This window comes from Arvicanthis niloticus, chromosome 27 (genome assembly GCF_011762505.2).
Source record: "Arvicanthis niloticus isolate mArvNil1 chromosome 27, mArvNil1.pat.X, whole genome shotgun sequence".
NCBI classification, from domain to species: Eukaryota; Metazoa; Chordata; class Mammalia; order Rodentia; family Muridae; genus Arvicanthis; species Arvicanthis niloticus.
The window spans coordinates 6,141,136-6,148,261 of NC_133435.1; positions in this window are offsets into that span (position 1 = coordinate 6,141,136).

The following is a 7,126-nucleotide window of genomic DNA, read 5'->3' on the forward strand; positions in this document are numbered from 1 at the left end:
TCTATGTGTTTTAAGATAAAATTAAGAGTATTTTAAATTTCTTGACAAGAAAACTGGATTGAATTTTGTGATGTCCTAAGTCATTGTGAGCTTCAGACCATTAGCATCAGACTTTCATAGTCATCTATGACATACAGTTATGAAATAATTCATTTACTTCCTAACCAAAGAGTTCTCACAGGCAAGAAATGAAGAAGAAAGTCTATACACATACAGAGAGCTGCGTGAACACTCTGACCCTTGATAAAAGTAATGTTTTTTACCTAGTTTTCTATGTGCTAATTTTAGTTATTGCACAGAATGGTTAATGAATAGCTGAATTGAGTCCTTTTTTACTTCATAAAAGTATACCAAAATGATGCAAGGACGCAATAAATAATCAAGATGATTGAATGAATAAGCATCCTACTGTTACTGTCTTCTTTCCTTTAACCACTAGGTCACCATGCTCAGAACACAGAGCAGCCTTATTCTTTTGTGGAGTAGAGTCAAAGCTCACCTTGAACAGGAGATTGAATGGATTCTAATCTGAGCAATTTGCCCTAGGTGTGCCTATAAATAGCTCCATCAGCTATAAAAGATGTGACCAGTCTTTAAAGTCATTGAACAATTAAATCAAATTAGTTCATTCAGTCTATTAATTCAATAGCATAATGGAAAGAAGGTGTCTTTGGATAATCAGTAATCTTAGATTAAAATTCAGACTCTTCCTTTTGCTTTACAGTCTGGGCTGAATGGCTAAAAGTCTCTGAGCTATAGTTTCATTATGTATAAAATGGAAATTATAATACTTAGCAGCTGTGTTAGAAGGGCAAAACGAGATAAAATATGTGAGAATGGTTTCTAACAATACTGGAGTACTGAGCAGATGTTAACCTCCCCTTTTTATTACACTAGGTCCCATCCCTGTATGTGAGTGACAACGTAGTTACTGAAATTATTTAACTTTATTTTATTTAATAGATTTATTGGTTAAGTTAAAATGGTCAAGCTATTTCTGTATGTGCACAAGTTCAATAATTTGCTTCTGTGTAAGACTTTAATTTACTGGACTAATACCAAATGCTCAATATTATTAATGTAAGATTACTTGCTGATAGCAAATAAATTTATATTATACACTGCCCTGCTAAATTTTATACCTCTACAAAGGTCAACTTTTAAAATAATCTTTACCAGTTTAATTCAGAAATAATCCTTCTGTAAAGAGGTTTAGGAAGGACTATTATAGTTATAGTAACTTTAAAAAATCCTAGCTAATAGTAATTTAAATCAACAGTTTTGACTTTTCACATCCCATGCACTGCTTTTGTCAATTCAATATTATTTTCTGAAAGTTTATGCCCATCTGAAAACATAGACATTTTATTGGAAGTATGTTTTTATAGATACAATGAAATTAAGGATGGATGTCAGACAATAATGGTTTAGCATGCACCTTAAGTTCAGTGAGTGTCATTAGAGAGAGGTATACAAAGGGACATGCATTGGTATAAAATTGTGGCAGAGGCAGAGATGTCAGTAACTTTGCTGTAAGTTAAGTAGGCTCCTGGGTCAGCAGAAACTGAGAGAGATTTCAGAGAGACCTGCTGAGGTTCAGTCCTTTGCTATGTACTGTAATGCTAAATACTGGCCCCCAAGATCTGGTTACCCCCCCCCCCCAAGGGATGAAGAAATCTTTAGATACACCAAGTGATGCTATATAACTTTACTCCTTAACTTAAAACTATTGGTTGAGTAATGATGCCTACGACTTATAGCTTGGCAGAAGAGACGTAGGCAGAGTTTTGGTTTCCATGCTTGGGGTCTGAGACAAAGACTGCAATGGGGAGAGAGGGAAGGTGGAAAAAGGAGTAGACACCATGGGGTAGTTGAATCATGAAAACATGGCCATAAAGGTTGACCAATTAGAGTAAGAGCTGCTCATGGGGAACATGGCAAGTTATTACTTGGGGTTATTAACAGAGAAGTAGATACTAATAGCTTAGAGGGTTGATATCTAGTGCTATTAAGGCTTATTATAAATACAAAGTTTTGTATCTTTATCTGGGAATTTAATGGCCAAAGGCAATGTAGAACACTGCGATTGATATTAAATATTTACCACAGCAGACTTGCAGGCATCCTTGCTCTTGGAATCCATAAGAGAGTAATCTTCACATGACAAGGCATGAGCTTGCAGTTTATTAACAATGGTCTTAGAGAAACAAATGTGTCCTTGATCCTCTTCAGCATCACGTGGAGGCTAAGACTGTGACACAGCAGCATGTGGGAGGTTCCTGAAGGTATTTACAGAGGTGCTTTCTCTCCAACACCCAAAGAAGTCTGCATGCTTATCCTCAAATCAGAGGAGCGAAGAAACAAATTCCCACTGGATGTTGGAGGAAAGATGCTAAAAGAGAACATACAGGATTTTATAAAAGGCCTGATTAGGAGGTTGGAGATATGGCTCTGGTGTCTTAAGTTTTGCTTAATAATTGATACACTAAACATTAACAAATTCACTCACGTGCAAAACAACTGTGCAACAAGTGGTCCATTCTACCAGACAGAAGAATTGGTAAGGTTAAGCTAGCCTAAACCCTGGGAGATCTCAGAATTGAGAATGGTAGGCATAGAGCCAGCTTTCTGATGAATTACCTGATCTGGAACACATAACCATGACACCCTACTGAGAGGACCATAATGATCAGACACATACCATAAAGACCTGGAGTTCCCCATGCTAAAGAGGTATAGGTAATAGGCCCTGAGTGTTTAGCCAATGAGTTTCTCTTTCTGGACATTCTTTCCTGTAAAAATATTTAATCCCTGTGTCACCCTATGTAAGATGTATGCATTTACCATAAAATAAAGCAGTTTGGACAAGCAAGGACCATGTCCTTCATTAAGGATAGCTGCAGGGTGCGGGTCGGGCTATGTGTGGAGACTTTATAGTAAAGATCTAAGTGTAAATCTCCCAGAGAAGGCCTTCTCTCTTCCAGCCCCTCCATACTCTTGGCACTCACTTGGAACCAAACTGGATTCTGCCTCTTGTCCTGGGCTCAGCCAGCCCCGTCCTGCATGTCACTTAGAAGTCCTAAGGGGAAGTATAAACCCAAGTTCCCAACTCCCTGAGGTCTGGGTACACAGGAGATCTGGAAACCACAGCAGCCATACTAGATCCTGCTGTTTCTCATCTGGAGAAACCTAGGCTGGGGGACCCCTAGTATAGACTGTGTTCTGCCTCCCCTGAGCAGCTTCCTGGCAGTGCTCAAGCACCCCAGGGGCAAGGCAGACACACAACCTACAAACAACTTTCTAGATGCTTCTCAAAAGTCCTGTGAAATTGATAACATGACCATCTCCATTTTACAAATGAAGCATTAAAAAGAGTTAAAACTTAGTAGCTTCCGGATTTGAGGAGAGTTGAACCCAGAGATTGATCATTAACTGTTGTGCTTATTGGAAACAGTATTATAGATTGTATCTTCAAACATTCTAATTTGAATCATTTATTTGTCTTTAGAGCTCTCACTCTGCAGCATCACGGATTAAATCCATGGCTGTGTGTGTCAGGCAGGAGCACTAGCTATCTGTTATGTCTTCAGCACTTGATATTACTGTGTCACTAGAGTGGATTTTATATTTTATTAACATTGAATGGTACAGCTATCTTCCTCTTCCCATTTGGGTCATACATAATAATCTAATATTTCATATTTTAAATTAGATGCTATCTGGCATGTTATATTTCAATAATGAAGGACTGGCTTGTATTATTCACTCTTAGAGCCCAAGTCAGCCAGTGAGTCTTGCAGTAGCTGCCGTGTGTTTGTGTCTGTGTGTATGTATACATATATGCATATATATTCATGTAATTCATGCATATGAATTATTAAATGAGTCTATATGACTACTTTATCTCATGTTTGACATATTTTAAGCATCATTTCCTCTTCTTCTTTCTCCTCCCCATATACTACTCTCTTTCAAATTTATTGCCTTTTTTCTTTAACTTTTTTGAGTGTGTGTGTGTGTGTGTGTGTATGTGTGTATTCCCAACATATGAATACAACATGCTCAGTCTGTATAGTGTTACTTGTGTGTATATGATCTCAGGGCTGACCATTTGGTATTAGATAATTCCCCATTCTTTTTCTCCAACTAAATTAGAGGGCACACTGACTTTATTCTAACTCCTTCTGGTTAATCTTACCTCATGAATTACATTCTCGTTTCATTAATATGTCTGTTGATATAAAAATGAGCAGAAGTGAACTGTGTGGACTCTGAGTTGTGGCACTTGATGCTATTAATTATGGTGATGATGGTAAATATGGTGCTGTAGGTGGGTTTTGCCTGGGATACCCTTGTTTCGGTGATGCGAGCTGGGGGAATTTTCAGCTACACTGCTCTGGCAGAGTCTGTAGCTCACTTCAGTCTGCATGGCTCCTGTCCTCTAGGTATTCCCCCTTTCAGATTACAAGCTACTTCAGTGTCATGGAAAACATTTGGGAGTATTCAAATATTTTCATCTTAAGAGGCAAATTGTTTTTATTCTATCTCTTGTTTTGGATAGTTAGCAACCAACATTTTATTTGTAGATTTCATCCCTTTAAATATGATTTTTTCCCATCTGTTTTTAGTAGTCCCTTGTTAAATTCTGTCACCTCAATTTCCCTGTATTATTGTATCACTTCAGTTAAACTCTTTACCCACATTTTCTCTAGCATGCAACTCATTCGATGTGAGTTCTTTAAAACGATACTTATCTTTACATTTAGACCAATTTGTATTGGCATATCCCACAACTGCACAATTGTTTCCTGTACATGTTTTTTTCTTCATTCTAAAAGTCTTCATATAGAGAAATTTTCTCATTTGATTAGTCTACTGTAGTTTGTGCAAGCCCCTTACCTATACCATAGTATGTTATATTTTAGAATTTGACAATAATATTAAACTTCAGGGGCTAGTGCTGTAGCCCCTGTATGTATGTCTGTGGGCAAGATGCAGGTGTGTTGCCTACAGAGGCTACAAGAACACATGAGATTCTCTGGACTTGGAGTTAGAAATGTTTGTGAACAGCCACATGGATGCAGAGGTAAGCGCTGTTAACTGCCAAGCCTCCTCCCCAGTCCCATGCTAAGAAATTACAAAAAGAATATTATAGATAGCATGTTGGCATTTATATATCAACATAATTCAAACCAAATCAGATAGGGCCAGTCTTTACCAGACCATACTGGTCCAGATAGGACCAGGTCCCATCCCAACAGGACCTGCTGTGGTGAGCCTGTGCACAGAGTAAGGAGTCATCACTGAACTTTCATGCAGTGCCATATAAAAAATTCTCAGCTGCCTCCCACGGCTTTCATGAGAGTTAGAATACGATTTATTTACTACATTTTAATTTTTTTCTTGATTTTATGAAAAAATGTTACATAAAAAAATATACATGTGAATTAAGTATAAAATTATTTAATAAAACATTAACTATAATGTTGCAAAAATACTCCCGACTTTACTGTTTCAAAACTCAAACAGCATAAACATGCTGAAAATTTACAACTAAATCTTTTGAAAAACCCCACATAAGGAAAGGCACACTATGTTCATGGATTGATGAATGCATAGAAAAGGAATCTCTTCTACTAAAACTTAATGACATAATAAAAGCAAGCAAACAATCTTTGCCAAAATTCTCATAATAATTTTGTTAGACATGGGTAGGAGTTTTCTAAAAGTTAAAGGAAGATAGAGATTGTGAAATAATAATAATAATAATAATAATAATAATAATAATAATAATATCAAATAATAATCTAATAATAATAATATTATTATTATTATTTGATTAATTTTGGGAGAACTGGTAATTTTTCAATTTACTTATGCTTGTTCAATTGAAATGTGAAATACATAAGAAGTGCTTATACTGAATCTATGTCTTTATCTAAGTTAAATCTTATCTTCTGTATTTATTTTATCTGAAAACTTTAATTAAAAAGAGTAGGTAACATAGAACCACAGTTTTCTATGTGTAGCTGTATTCTAATTAAGAAAAAGAACAACTATTTTAAAGGTGCTATACTGGATAACAATAAAATTATAGAAAAAATAAAATGGTGTAAAATGTAAAAATGTATTTTTATATGGATTGACTGTAATCCCAACACAAAGATGAAACAACAATAATACCCAACTTGTGAGCAAGGTGATTGGAAGAGTAAGGTATGAGGTAGATTCAATAAGGAGCAGAGGAGAATGTGTGTGACATGGTTCAGGATGACAAACATGGAGGAGATAAACAAGAAGAATGGGAGGGAAAGGAGAAAAGTTCTGACAGGGATATTGTAGTTGGGTAGTGTGCACAGGGTGTGTGGGGGCAGGGACAGGGTAGTGGGGTAGTGTGGGCAGGATGTGTGGGGGCAGAGACAATGTGGTGGGGTAGAGTGGGCAGGGTGTGGGAGGGCATAAACAAGATAAACTAGGGCATTTAATTCTGTAAGGACTTTGAATTTTGCAATTAGTAGGAGTTGAATATCTAATTGATTTTAAAGAAAGGAATAGCATGCATAGTCACAACACTGTTTTACTTCTATGAAAACACTGATTTCTTCATATTAAAGTCACAGTACAACACTTTGATTTGACTTTAGCAGTGGAAGTTTCTTCAGTTCAGACAGCTTCTGGCTATTAGCCTCTATGCTGTGTAATCTTACAACATCTTCCAGTCTCATTAACTGTTTCCTTTACATCTAAATTCTGTATAAATCTCTTGATTTTCTTTTTTAAATAAATAAATTGAAATAATGTCTTCAGATGCTATGGAGACATAATTATCAACCCGCAACATTTTGCATAGAAGTTAAGGTATGAGCAACCATGCACAGTCCACTAGACTGAGTTTTTTTATTGTACTTTTTATCCTTTGCCACAAAAATAAATAGTTGTATTTCAGCCTTCACTAAAGATTACCTGTATGTTATTGACTGAATCTCTTAAATTTCTGATTTTTAGTTAGCGCTTTTATAGAGATCTAAAATATGCCTTCTTCAAAGTCTTTTTTCTGGGTAACTTTTAAAAAAATTCTATGATGAAAATATACAATCTGGCGGCCCCTGTAAACACAGTGCTCTAA